Source organism: Achroia grisella, unplaced genomic scaffold (genome assembly GCF_030625045.1).
Source record: "Achroia grisella isolate CSIRO2021 unplaced genomic scaffold, CSIRO_AGI_Agris_v1 utg782, whole genome shotgun sequence".
Taxonomy (NCBI): domain Eukaryota; kingdom Metazoa; phylum Arthropoda; class Insecta; order Lepidoptera; family Pyralidae; genus Achroia; species Achroia grisella.
In genome coordinates, this window is record NW_026713022.1 from 6,060,447 (window position 1) to 6,076,556 (window position 16,110).

Below are 16,110 nucleotides of genomic sequence, written 5' to 3' on the forward strand. Positions count from 1 at the left end.
ATAAGGTATATTACTGCAAAGTTTCATCAAAATCCGTTCAGTAGTTATTGCGTGAAAGGGTAACAAACATCCATACTGGCAAACTTTAGCGTATATAATATTAACTTTCACCCGCAATAAATTTCAATAAATAAATTTAAATAAAAAATATAGTCTAGAAGCTATTCTGGTGCCTAAAATCCTTTCTTAGCGGATGCCTACGTCATAATATCTACCTGCATGCCAAATTTCAGCCCGATCCGTCCAGTGGTTTGGGCTGTGCGTTGAGTTATATATATTTACATATACTAAATTCCGAGCGGAGTCGGGGCGGGTAGCCAGTAAATAAATAGACAAAACTTTCATATACATTTGTAACTTCTTTTTATAACTAACATCTTTGTAACAAAACAAATAAATACTAGAAAAAAACTTAACCCGAATTGAGTTCCCAACGTGCATTGTCTTAAAGAAAGTTAACATGAACCATTGTTATCAGATAAAAAACATTGTAATATTAGATCTCAGAGATAGCTAGCGCTATTTGGGATTACGGCTGCCATTGAAAATTGCCAGATAAAAAAATTGCACGCACACAATAGCATTACGAATCGGATCGACACACAATGGTGGTACATGGCAACAGTAACAGTGAGATGTACTAATAATATTTAATTATATAGCGATGGCAACAAAGAGTTTCGCCTGGCAACACTGGCTCGTCACGGCCGAGTTGCCACTCAAAATGCGTTTTAGGGTCCCGAATGGTTATGCTGATACTCCCGACTTTGTTAGATATTTTTTTAATTATTATGCCATTTACCGTATACAGGCACAGCGTCGTATCTTAATTTAAAAAAATAACAGACCGGTTGTTGTGATTGGTGCGTTCGGTGGCGCTACTCCTCCCGCGCCCGCTGCGCCTCATCTATTACCTGTCGCTGTTTACACGACGGTTGATCAACTGTATCTCCTACCCGCACACAAATATTGTTTACTGTACTATTCAATAAAGCATTTTTTTTTTTATACTACGATGGTGGCAATCAAGCATACGGCCCATCTGATGGTAAATAGAATAGAATAGAAAATCATTTATTCAAATAAACTCAATTTAAGCACCTTTGAATAGTCATAACAATTTGTTTTTTATCTACCACTCGTTCGGAAAGCTGTCTCATCACAAGAAGAATGAGCAAGAAACTTGTGTGCTGCTCTTTTAAATAATCCTTGTAAGTTTACATTTACAAGTCGAAACGTGTGACTACAAACTACCAACAAGCACTAATTTGTGGGTCAAATATAAATATGCAATAAGATTAAATCAGTCGTATTGATAAGAGCAGACCTAAATGGTTACCGTAGCCTATGAACGCCTGAAACACCAGGAGTTGTGCGTTGCCAACCCTTAAGAAACCTTAATATACCCTTCTTGAAAAACCCCATGCTGTAGTCTCGTGGGAAAACCTCGGCAGGAAGTTCATTCCACAATCTAAGTGTACGCGGGAGGAAACTCCTCTGAAACCGCACTGTTCGGGACCACTTAGGTTCCAGTGTGTGGGGATGAATTCCCTGTCGATGGCGAGCGGTGCGATGGTAAAAGGTAGGTGTCGGCATCATGTCGAACAATTCCTCAGAACACAGTGTTGTATAATCGGTAGAACACACAAAGCGAGGCGAAGTCTCGCCTCAAGCTAAGTGGCTCGATACCGCCAGAGAGATTAGGATCATCGACAATTCTCATAGCACGTCTCTGACTGAGTCAAAAGGACCGAGCTGGTATCCAGGTGCTCCCGCCCAAAGATGAGAGCAGTACTCCATGTGTGGCCGAACCTGTGACTTACATAAGAGAAGTCTCTGGTCCGCAGTGAAGTACCGCCTCGCTCTATTGAGCACACCGAGCTTCTTGGACGCCAGCTTTACCTTTTCTTCCAGGTGACTGCGGAACTCAACAGTACTAGAGATGTCGACACCGAGAATCCCAATACTCTTAGAGATGGTAACGGACGGGTTTCTTCTTAGATTGCTTCAAATGAATATTTGTATCGCAATTATTACTTAAGTTCTCATTTCTTTCTTCCTGCGATATATTAAGCAACCCAATCGGCTCACTGTCATAATGAAAATTATCAATTAAATTTAAACCACCTCTTTTCGTGATTACATATTGTGTTATTAAAGTTATTAGCAATTGAAGCCGTTTTTAAATTCAACAATTCATTCATTATCATTTGTAGGTACTTCTTCTGACGAAGCGTAGGTCTCTTTAGTAGTCTGCAGTTCTTGCAACACAAGGATATCGTTTAATAATCTAGTTACATCTACATGATCAAAGCGCGCGAGCGAGATTTGCAGAAAATACCGCCAGTCTCACTGGCGGTAGTTTCTGCAAATCTCTCGCAATAAATACTGAAATTTTCACAGGGTCTACACTTTTTATTACAGATAAAATATCTTCTATGTCACGCTTCTCTTTTCTATCCTTTTTTCGTATGATCTTGCGTGTTTTTGATTTAACTGAATCAATTAGCAAAGTTTTCGCTTTCTTAATTTCTTCACTGGAAAATGACGATGTAATAATACGAATGAGACTTTCCTCATCCGTAACTTCAAATTTGTTTTGTACAAAAGACAATATTTCACTAATCACAATATTACAATTATTGCATTTAACTATATTTGATGCCATTATGCTGATCCATAACTGAGACAGCTCTGTTGTACATCCGTACGCAAAGAATCACACGCGATGACTGAAACTTAGTTTAAGGACTTATGAAATTCCTTAAAAAATTAATATCCGTATCCGGTATAATAATCATTCCTATATCCGAAACCTATCCGTATCCGAAATTTCATATCCATAACATCCCTGTTCTTAAGACTCGTTTAAAAATGAGTTGTTACCACTGGTTTACTTTATAATAATAATAATATAATCTCAGGACAATTCACATAGCGCCATCTAGACCCAAGTTAAGCTATAGCTTGTATTATGGGTACTAGATAACTGATACAAATACATAGATATTTTTTTGTTTTCATAAATATATACATAATATACATAGAAAACACTCAGATCGAAACAAACAATCATAATCATGAATACAAATATTTGTGCCGTGCGAGGAATCAAACCCGCGACCATCGGACGTAAAGCGGTGTGCTAGACTACCACACCACCGAGATCGTCTGGTAGTCCGAGGGCAATCAGATTATTATCCATTTTGGTTACATAAAATAAATATTGTCCGGAACCCTCAATGTGCGAATTCAACTCGTATATTGCCGTTTCTACATTTTGTTCATGTTCGGTTCAATTCGTTGGTTTTTTTTTTGTTAGGCCCCTTGCGATTTGCATACTGACTTTGTGATGACGTAACTCTAACCGATTGCTCTGTGAGTTGTTAATTAATTAATGCTTGATTAATTTGTTGTGCTTTAATGAATTAATTGTTTATTATGTAATCAATTAATTTGACGGCCGCGGTGATCTGGCGGTTTAGACCGCTTCACTTCGATCGGTCGCGGGTTCGATTCCTCGCACGGTGCAAACATTTGTATTCATTTGGTCTGATCCGATGGAAAGTGTTGACCTCTTTAGTCTTAAGCGATGAAGCAAGCTCGTGGTTAAAACTCATTTATAGGTAAATCTTGGGGATTACAATTCACTACCATATCTCAGCCATGAAACAGGAGCCGAAATTTTCGCTGAGTTCGATTCTTTCTACAGTAGAAACATTAGTATGAATGAGTACATATGATTGTTTGTATTGTATGGGTGTTTTCTATGTACATATTGACGGCCTCGGTGGTACAGTGGTTTAGCGCACCGCTTTACTTCCGATGCTCGCGGGTTCGATTCCTCACTTGTATTCATGAGTACGATTGAGTCTGGGTTATTCTATGTATATTATGTATGTATTTACAATATATATACATATATCAGTTGTCTAGTACCCATAAGACAAGCTCTGCTTACCGTGGGACTAGATGGCGCTGTTGTTGTGTATTTATTTTAGATATTTCTCAAGTCTTTGAGAAACATCTCGCACGTACATTTATATTCTTACTAATATTATAAATGTGCAAGTAGGTATGTTTGTTATGCTTTCACGCAAAAACTACTGAACCGATCATCATGAAATTTTGTACACATGTTCTTGGAGATATTAGAGTGAACATAGGAAACTGTTTATTTAAAAAAACAAAATTTTTTTATAAAAAAAAAACAAAAAATAAAATATTATCATTTTGCTGCTTCACCGCCTTCTAGCAGCCAGTAATGAATTACTATTTATTAAAAAAAAATCACAAATATTTTTTTTATAAAAAAAGAAACAATAAATAAATTACCAACATTTTGCTGCTTATGCGCCATCTAGGAGCCAGTAATGCAGTACTATGTATAAAATAAAAATTGTTTTTATATTTTTTTTTATAAATAAAACAGAACTATGCAACTAACTCACCCCTCGCTAGAATTCCTCGTGTATACAATAACGAATTTCATGACGTGGACTTGTTTATTCACACAAAAGACACATTTAAAAAGCACATTGTTAAATATATAAGTGACAGTTACGAAGCGATAGTCTAGTATCTATAATATGCACACTGCATGCATTGTATGGACAAATTACCGGCATCAGTGTGTAGTATATATTATATGGAGATGTATAGCTTCCACACTCATTCATTCAATCATTTATTTAATTCATTTTTTTTATGTGTTCAGTTTATTTCGTTGATTTTCTATTTTGTTATTTTGTTTTAGCGCAAGCCAATACTACATACTTTGTGTTAATTAAGTGAAACCTATAGTAGCTTTAATTTTACAAAATACGTTAATGTAAATGAAATTGTAACGCTGTTGGTTTCTAATAAAAAAAAAAAACAGAAAATAAAATTTCAACATTTCGCTGCTTCAGCGCCATCTAGCAGTAGAGAAGTTATGCGAGCGGAGCCTCGGGTAAAAGCTAGTGTTCATATGAAACTGATATATTGTTGGACCTATTATCTCGCATAACCCAGTGTCCGTTATCTGGCCTAATTCCATGATAATGCCAATCACAGGTGAGTTGGTTTAATCCATCCTTTTATTTGCCACATACAAAACTTCGTCAAACTAATTTATCTATAACAGACCACCGCGAAGTAACGTTCGTTCAAATATTACAGTATAATCTTAATAATTGTTTACATAAGTGTATACAATTTTTATGGTTCCACTAATGCGCCACCTACTCTATTTTTTTTTGTAAATACTCTCTTTCCAAAGGTAAGAGATTGCATTAGCGATAAGACCGCCTTTTGTACTTAGTTTTTTTTTTTATTTGTTCATGTTTTTTATATGTTGGTGCAATAAAGTGTTACAATAATAATAATAATAACAAAATATAAAGAATTACAAACAGAAATAACCCGACTCTGGCACTTACAAAAAGTAACAATAGTCCCAATCGTCCTCTCAACTACAGGTGTCACACCGAAACACGTGCATCAGTCACTAAATACCCTGAACTTGCCCCTTAATATACACTGCCACCTACAGAAGGCTGTAGTTCTAAATACATGCCGGATTGTTAGAAAGTTTCTACAGACAGATTAGGCCTACATTTGTATTATGGTAAATCCACCTGATATAGAACATTGTTATGTACTTGGCTTAGGCCCGTACATACTAAGATTACCGGCGAAAGTCCAGAAAAAATAATATAAAAAAATAATAGTAACTGTTCTATGTATTGTAATCATAATTTTAAACATAATAATATGATAATAATGTAATATAAATATTATTGTAAGATACACGCCGGAAACGGCAGGAAACTATTATAATCTTAAAACCATTATGTACACATGTTCCAGTAAATAAATTGAATTGAATTGAATTCCCGCAATTTTAGTTCGTCCGCGTGCGATTTAACTTTATTTTTCTAAAACAAAAGATTTTTTCTAAAATAAGTAGTCTTAGTTACATTAGCTACCTGCTAAAAAAAGTCCCATCAAAATTGGTTGAGCCATTTCAGAGATTAGCCGGAAGAAACGGATAGTCGGATAAAAATTGTAAAAAGTATATGTACCGTATTTATATTTGTAGGCATGTTACTACATGTATATGAAAAAGGTTATTTCAATATTACAAACAGACACTCCAATTTTATTTATATGTATTTGATATGGAAATTTGTGAGTGATTGATGTATGTTCTCTTTCACGCAAAAACTATTGAATTGATTTTAATAATAAGAATAATTATAATCTCAGGACAATTCACACAGCGCCATCTAGACCCAAGTTAAGCTAGCTAATGCTTGTGTTATGGGTACTAGATAACTGATATAAATACATAGATATATTTTTTTCGTAAATACATACACATTTTACATAGAAAACACCCAGACCCATACAAACAATTATACTCATGAATACAAATGTTTGTACCGTGCGGGTAATCGAAGCCGCGACAATCAGAAGTAAGGTGGTGTGCTAAATCGCTAGACCACCGAGGCCGTCGAAAAAAATGAAATCAAATCAAATCAAAATATCTTTATTCATGTAGGTCTATATACACACACACAGGCTCTTATGATATGTCAAATCTACCGTCAGTTCATAATGATTTCGAGATAAGAACTGACAAGAAACTCAGGACGTTATATATATTATAAAGAAAATAAGTGAATTAAAGCAATTATTTGAAGCCAAGCAAAATAGACTGTGAATGCATAATTGCAGTGAAGCCTTTTATAATTTCGTCTGATCGGGCTACACTTGCAGCGCATAATTGGATCAACACATTACCATTGTACCGTGCAGTCTAGATCATATGAAAAAAAGATGGAAAGAAAATATATTTTTAATAGATTACTTTAATATCAAACGTGCATAGGGGGCGTCTTCCGGGCTGCGATGATGATGATGATGATGATGATGGCAATAGTAGTTCATGCACGGGATTTTCATTCAAAGTTAGACATAGACAGGCGGGGATACTTACCACCAAAGTTAGGGACAAAAACCGTCCAACTATGCCCCGAACCCTTCTGTGGTGTGCCTAAAACTGGGACATCTCAAATTAATAACCAAACGAGAAGCATGAATCACTGGCAAGAAATGCCAGGATTGACACATTCAAAAGACCTAATATCGGGCTACTCGAATAAATACTCCAATAGACTACTGCTATTGAGTAAAAACAACATATGCATGATGACTAGACCCTCCCAGGACACTGCAAATTAAACAAGCATATGGCTAAACTAGGCCTATGCACGACAAGAATCTGCAGAATCTGCCAAACTGAAGAGGAAACGCCGCTTCACATCCTATGTGGTTGTAGCCCACTCATGCATAAACGAAATCTCCTTTGGAAAGTTTACACTCTATCTCGAGGAGATAAAAACCATCGCTCCTATGAATATCCTTCAATTCTTGTCCCTGACGGGTCTAGGTGGGGAACTTTGAAAAAGGGCGAGCACAATAGATCTATGTAGGTCGCAGTGCTACAGGTGCTACAAACATCTGACAATAGCCCAAATAACCCAATAATAAATAGACATAAACACCATGTACAAAGTGTAAATAAACTGGTTTACAAAAAAAATACTCAGTTGAGTTCCTGGCCAGTTCTTCTTAGCTCGAAAGCACTCCAAACTGACTGTAGATTTGACATATCATAAGAATCTGTAATAGACCTACATGAATAAAGATATTTTGATTTGATTTGATATCCTAAAACATAAATCTAGAACATTATTTAAATTATTAACCGGGTCTTAACACGAATAATTTTATGGTAAATAAAGGTATTTACCTCTCTCGACGTTTCGACTAGGTTGCATTAGCCGTGGTCACTAAATCTAGAAGGTGTATAATAGAGGATGAAATTTTACTAATTATAGGAATCCTATCCTGTTTTTTATCTTTAACTCTGACCTGTTTAACTGTATAGTTTTTAAATAACCGCTTAAATATAAGTTTAATATTAAAGATACATTCTTCAGGTATTGTATTACTAACTATATACTGTGTATAATTTGTAAATAATCTGTTGATTACCTAAAATAAATAAATAAAAATTTTGAAAAGATGATATCGTAAAAAAATACTATCTGTTACCAAGTATTCTTCACACATCATCATCATTATCTCAGCCCGGAAGACGTCCACTGCTGGACATAGGCCTCTCCCAAAGATCTCCACGACGATCCGTCCTGTGCTGTTCACATCCTTCGCCTTCCAGTCTATTCTATTCTATTCTATTGTACACTGTGTCGTAAGTGATCTCTAGTGGCGAAGAAACGATAAAAAGGAAGCACACAAACAAATTAATAACTTCCTTTCTATTTACACACGTTAAACTCCCTGAACTGACCTTCCTTCGTTTATTTCCATCTCGGTCTATCGTTTTAAAAACATGTTTTGTTTAAAATCAATAGCTTTATTTGTAAAGACTTCAATACCATCGCTCAGCGGTGGATCATTCACAATTATTATTACATGTCGAAACTGAATAAACATTTCTAAAGATAGGATATCTAATAGTTTTTCAACTAACAAAAATAGCGGTTCCAATGCATTAGACTTTTATAATGACTGTTGATTTAACGGCCACTGCAGCCGTTTGGTCTTCAGCCGTTATTGTGATCATTCTGCCAGTTAATTTAGTTCAGTTCGTGTACGAAAGTTTAATATTTCTTTTTCATTCCGTAAAATAAATACGTTTTAGCTTCAATGAGAACAGTTATATTTTCTTTAGCATCTAATGGACTTTGGTGACCGTCGAGTCTATGTATCACAAAGTATATAGTTTTTAAGACTGAGGTTGCTCTTATAAGATATAAACCCGCGGTGGTCTAGCGGTTTAGCACACTGTCTTACCTTCGATGGTCGCGGGTTCGATTTCTCGCACGGAACAAACATTTGTAATCATGAGTATGATTGTTTGTATCGGTCTAGGTAGAAAACACCTAATATGTGTAATATGTATGTATTTACTTATTTGTCTAGTAACCATAATATAAACCTTTAAATTGCGCAACAGATTTTAATGCTGTTTTCAGAAATAGATAGAAGTAATAGCGATGTTAATATAGATATCCCAAATCCCAAACTCCCAAAGTTGAATTTAAAAATGAATCTGTATTATTGTAAACATGTATAACATTTATTTGAAAAGAATACGAGCTGAGTTTCTCGTCAATTCTTCTCATCTCGAAATCATTCCGAACTGACGGTAGATTTGACATATCATAAGAGTCTGTAATATACCTACATGAATAAAGATATTTTGAATTTGAATGTGATAGGTGCCAGGAATCAGCTTGTGGCCAGAGCTGATGCAAACTAGTCGAAACGTCGAAAGAGGTAAACATTTTAATAGGAATAGAAACAGAAATAATCTTTATTCAAATAAACTTAATATAAGCAGTTTTTAATAGTTAAGTTATTTGATTCTACCTCTCATTCGGAATGCAGACTCATCACAAGAAGAATATGCAAGAAACTTGTGTGTTGCTCTTTTAAATTCTACCATTAAGATATTCAGTTTGAGACTCGAAGACAAAATTTAAATATATATGCATAATTTTTTCAATTCATTATTTTATTGTAACAAAATGCCCATTCCCATAAATATGTCAACATTTCTGGATACGTGAGTGATTTAATATTACTAACAACAATGTACTCGCAAGAAACGGGTCGCCGGTTCAAGTTCGCATTAATATTCGATACAATGCAAATTAACATCATCCGATGTGTACATAAGTGAGTAATAGGCACTCGTGCCTCGTATAACAACATCAACAATGATTAAGACAAAAAAGAATCATTTGAATACGTAAATAATGGTTGGAAAACGGCCAGTCAACAATACGTTGGAGTTAATTTTATGTACTTATAATAGGGAATTTGAATTTTAAATTTATCTTATGTTATTTAAAAAAAAACCTTATGACATGTAAGAGTAGGTAACAAACATTATCCAAAAATATAAAGAGATTTTTTTTTTATAGAAATTTTGTATCAACCCATGTTTTACAGAAGGTAGGCAGAGGGAATCGAATACCAGATCTTGTCATCCTAACATACAATTCGTGCCTTTATTTACTCCCCTCCGATCCGATCTCTCGTCCAATTTAAACGGGGACCGACGGCCTGAGCCGAGGTTCGAACCCCTAGTGGTGCCCTCAGACTAAAGTCGTACCCGTCAGGCGGGAGTTGGCCTTCAGCCGCTCCATAAGTCCTACCGCGGGTTTGGAGTGCCATCTGCACTCGCCCCCTATCGTCCGGTGAAGCTGTAAAGGCCAGCTGCGGCCAACAGCATTAGAGTAAGCCGAAAAAAAAATTTTTTTTATTACTAGCTTGCCTGCGGAACTTCGTCTGCATTATTTTTATCATTACATCCAATTTACATAGTATAAGCTATATTACTGCAAAGTTTCATCAAAATCCGTTCAGTAGTTTTTGCGTGAAAGACTAACAAATATTCATCATCCCTTATTTTATCCCCTTGGAGGTAGAATTAATCAAAATCCTTTCATAGCGGATGCTTACCCCTACTAGATGGTGATCTAGTCCGAAGCTAAGCAGAGCTTGTGTTATGGGTACCAGACAACTGAGATAAAATACCTACATAGATATTTTTTATATATACATATTATACATAGAAATCACCCAGACCGATACAAACAATCATACTATGAATACAAATGTTTGTACCGTGCGAGGAATCGAATCCGAGACCATCGGATAGTAAAGCGGTATGACACCACTGGACCACCGAGGCTGGCATGTCAATTTCCAACTAGTAGAAATAATAATAATAATAATAATCTCAGGACAATTCATACAGCGCCATCTAGACCCAAGTTAAGCTAGCTAAAGCTTGTGTTATGGGTACTAGACAACTGATACAAATATATAGATAATTTTTTTTTTCGTAAATACATATTATACATAGAAAATACCTAGACCGATACAAACAATCATACTCATGAATACAAATGTTTGTACCGTGCGAGGAATCGAATCAGAGACCATCGGATAGTAAAGCGGTATGATACTACTGGACCACCGAGGTTGGCATGTCAATTTCCAACTAGTAGTGTTTCGTAAGATCTCACCGAAGGTACACAGATTTCTATAATTACAAATGGGCTATCCAAAACAGAAAGTGTAGCTGCAGATCAGACAATGTTAACTTTATATAAGGAGTCGTTAAAAATCCATTTGGTGATTGCAAACCGTGTAAGCATGGTATGGTAGCCGCGCTGCTTTCGGCAGACTATTATCTGGCGGTTCATCTGAATCGTTATGTACCAGTATAGAGAACAAAATGATGATACGTCATACTCGTGAACGGATGCTGCTTGTGGGGACTGGTCTGTTCGGGTTGCGATGACATATGCTGGTGGTCACTCTATTCTCCCAAATTTGAATTTTAATGACTGTGTATTATTATAAACATGTTCCACTATTATTTGAAAAGAATACGAGCTGAGTTTCTTGTCAGTTCTTCTGATCTCGATATCATTCCGAACTGACGGTAGATTTGACATATCATAAGAGGCTGTAATAGACCTACATGAATAAAGATATTTTGAATTTGAATTTGAATTTAACGGTCATGAGCGATACTGATCGTGTCCAGTCAATATCTACATATATATCGACATCTGAGCTCCAAAACTGAAGTATTAAAAAGAATTGAGTTTCTTGCCAGTTTCTCGGAATTGAACCTGGAGACTAAAAGGTTGGGAGAATGGAAACATTAATACGAAAATTTGACGTTCATTGGTCGTTTTGAGTCTAAAATGTCATGAATAAATTATTTTTGATTTTATTTATATCTTGAAAACAAATTAATCTTGGAGACATTTTTATTTAACACTAGCTGTTCCCGCGAATTCATCCGCGTGGAATTTAACTTTATTTATCTGAAATAAAAGAATAAAAGTAACCTAAGTTACTCCTTATTACATCAGTTACCTGCCAAAAAATGTCCCGTCAAAATCAGAGCATAAAGCTACTATGACGTAGGTAAACCTTAGGAAAGGATTTTGATAAATTCCACCCCAAGGGGATAAATAAACGCGAGCGAAGCCGCGGGTATAAGCTAGTACAATATAAACACAAAGTTAATTATATAATAGTAGATACGTCTACCGTAGTCGGTATTGAAGCTAAAAATAAACGCTATAAAATAGAATTTAATGAAGCAACAGAGTTTTTTCAATAGTAAAACACGTGTTAAATCTATGTACATGGCGATATTGTTGTAGAGTTACAGACAGACGAGCAACGAACAGGTTTTGTATAAACTTCCGCTCAGTATAGTGGATGATGCAAGATACGTCATCCAGTTAATGATGAATTTGTAATAATGAATAGATAAATTTACTGATATTGTTCTCATGATTTGCTATAATACTGTGTTAATAATGGAATAAAATATAGGTTGTTGCTACTATATATAAATTATCTTATATATAAAATTCTCGTGTCACAGTTTTCGTTCCCATACTCCTCCGAAACGGCTTGACCGATTCTCATGAAATTTTGTGAGCGTATTGAGTAGGTCTGAGAATCGGCCAACATCTATTTTTCATCCCCCTAAATGTTAGGGGTAGTCCACCCCTAAATTTTTTTAATTTTATTTTAAGGCAAAACAACGTTTGCTGGGACAGCTAGTAATGTATAAATTTATAAATCTGCCTGAAAAATATTTAAATCTAAATATATATAACTCAAAGGTGACTGACGTAATGATCTATTAACGCACAGCCCAAATCACTGGACGGATCGGGCTGAAATTTGGCATGCAGGTAGATGTTATGACGTAGGCATCCGCTAAGAAAGGATTTTGATTAATTCTACTCCCAAGGGGATAAAATAGGGGATGAAAGTTTGTATGAAACTTTGTCGATTTTAAACCGATCGGGCTGAGACTTTGTATGCATAAAGCTACTATAACGTAGGCATCCCCTAAGAAAGGATTTTAATAAATTCCACCCCTAAGGGGATAAATTAAAGCGAGCGAAGCCGCAGGCATAAGCTAGTTATGTATATATATACAAAAAAAAATCTAAGTATTTATGTCAGTTGTCAGTACCCGTAACACAAGCTCTGCTTAGCTTGGGACTAGATGGCGCTGTGTGTATTATCTAGAGTTATTATTATTATTATTATAGAGGATAGTTATTATTTTTAATATGTAAAACATATATTTATATAATAATAATCTCAGGACAATTCACACAGCGCCATCTAGACCCAAGTTTAGTTGCACTAACACTGCTGCAGAATTTATAATTTATGTTATACATTTTTTATTGCAGTTTTAAATACAAGGTTTGTATATGTTACAAATTTTGTATGCCTTTATCTCTGAAAGTGATCTTTTTCAGTCAACCCAAAACAGCGTGACACAGCAAGTAATAATAATATCTCAGGACAATTCACACAGCGCCATCTAGACCCGAGTTAAGCTAGCTACAGCTTATGTTACGGGTACTAGACAACTCAGTAGTCAGTTAAGTACATAGATAATTTTTTTTTCGTCAATACATACATATTATACATAGAAAATACCCAGACCGATACAAACAATCGTACTCATGAATACAAATGTTTGTGCCGTCGGAATCGAACCCGCGACCATCGAACATAAACGGTGTGCTAGACCGCTAGACCACAGAGGTCGTATATATACATATATTCTTTTATCTGTAACCCATGAATTGGTAGAAAGTGGTGGAGTCAAAAAAATATGACTTCATAAGTGTTTCACATAAGTTTCTTTCGTTAGTTATTTATTTTTATTTACACTACTGCAGAATTTATAATTTATGTTATATATATTTTATTACACTTTTAAGTACAAGGTATGGAACACATGTTACAAATTTTGTTACAAAGGAGAACTTTTCTCTAAAAGAGATCTTTTCCAGTCAACCCAAAACAGCATGACACAGCAAACGATGTGTGAATCGCAGGAGTGCAAATTCCTCGCTACTTGTTCTATCCCATTCATTTGTGGTCGACGTAATACCTTTTTCTCTTCCTTCCTGTACGCAGTCCATCCATTTCTTTTCGGCCATCTTCTGTCCTTATAACCATCCACATTCATATATAAAACCAAGATTGGGTCATAAGGTAATATATATATATGTGTGTATATTACACATAAGCACGTCCTAGTTACACTAACACTGCTGCAGAATTTATAATTTATGTTATATATATTTTATTACACTTTTAAGTACAAGGTTTGGAATATATGTTACAAATTTTGTTACAAAGGAGGACTTATCTCTAAAAGAGATCTTTTCCAGTCAACCCAAAACACCATGACACAGCAAACGATGTGTGAATCGCAGGAGTGCAAATTCCTCGATACTTGTTCTATCCCATTCATTTGTGGTCGACGTAATACCTTTTTCTCTTCCTTCCTGTACACAGTCCATCCATTTCTTTTCGGCCATCTTCTGTCCTTATAACCATCCACATTCATATACAACATTTTCTTTAAACTAGATTGGGTCATAAGGTAATAATATATATAGGTAGGTATATTACACAGAAGCACGTGTAAACCAACTGATTCGGTTTCGTTAATGGCAAACACTTGTAAAGTACCGCACTACTGAGATGATGCAACAACATGTGGCGTGAAAAAAACACGACTCACCCGGCTACAGCTGACGCAACTGCAGCCAGTATTGGCGCTAGTACTCACGCCAGTCACTAGCTCATAGTAACTAATTTAGAATATATAGTCCATGCAGAGAGCATCATCTTAAAATTAAAATTAAAAAATCCTTTACTAATTTTTGCAGCTCATTTATCGACGGTCTCTGTGGCCTAGCGGTTTAACACGCCGCCTCACTACCGATGGTCGCGGGTTCGATTCCTCACAAACGTATGTATGAGTATGATTGTTTGTATCGGTCTGGGTGTTTTCTATGTATATTATGTATGTATTTACAGAAAAGAAGTATCTAAGTATTTGTATCAGTTGTCTAGTACCTATAACACAAGCTCTGCTTACCATGAGATTAGATGGCGTATTAATTGTCCAGGGTTATTTATTTATTATTTATAATTATATGTAGTTAGCGACATGACTCTGCTTCGCATGGATATATTACAAACCTTTGAATTTCTTTACTAGTTAGTTAGTTATTAGTTATACTATAACACGCATGTATTATACATATAAACCTTCCTCTTGAATCGCTCTATCTATTGCTGAAAACTGCATTAAAATCCATTCGCAATTTAGATGATACAAGCAAACAGTACAGCGTTTTTTTTTTTCAGACTACTCTAATGCTGTTGGCCGTAGCTGGCCTTTACAGCTTCACCGGACGTTAGGGGCGAGTGCAGATGGCACACCAAACCCGCGGAAGGACTTATGGAGCGGCTGAAGGCCAACTCCTGCCCGACGGATACGACTTTAGTCTGAGGGCACCACTAGGGGTTCGAACCTCGGCTCAGGCCGTCGTAATATCGATCCCCGTTTGAATTGGACGGGGGATCGATCGGAGGCGATAACAACTTTGTTTTATATTATGTAAAGAGATACAATATTTATATATATATATATATACTTATTACAGACATATAATACTTTATACGATTAAGTTACGTTGACATTTTCTGATGCAATAACACACACATAAAATGAAGCTTTTGTTCTTGAGTATAAGTACAAAAAGACAAGGAAACTCATTGTTTTCTTTGTTCGTCCTATTAATAGTAACTACTGAACGGAGTTGAATGAAATTTATTATACAGATAGTTCATATTTTGGAATTTTGACATATTCTGAAATATAATATACTAGCTGTACCCGCGACTTCGTCCGCGTGGAATTTCACAAAAAAGTTAATTAGTTTTACTTTAGATTTTTTATAAAATAAAAGTAGTCTAAGTTACGCCTTATTACATCAGCTGCCTGCCAAAAAAAGTCCCGTCAAAATCGTCAGACAGACAGACAGATAAAAATTGTAAGAAATGTTATTTTGGTGTATGTACCGTATTTATATTCATATGCATGTAGTAAAAAACGGTTATTTCAATATTACAAACAGACACTCCAATTTTATTTCTATGTATAGA

At 35.5% G+C, this 16,110-nt stretch overlaps 1 pseudogene; it reads right to left on the reverse strand.

Moving 5' to 3' along the window:
- Positions 1–878: 878 nt before the first annotated feature.
- On the reverse strand, positions 879–12,346 carry LOC131851356 (uncharacterized; annotated as a pseudogene).
- Between the last annotated feature and the right edge of the window lie 3,764 nt (positions 12,347–16,110).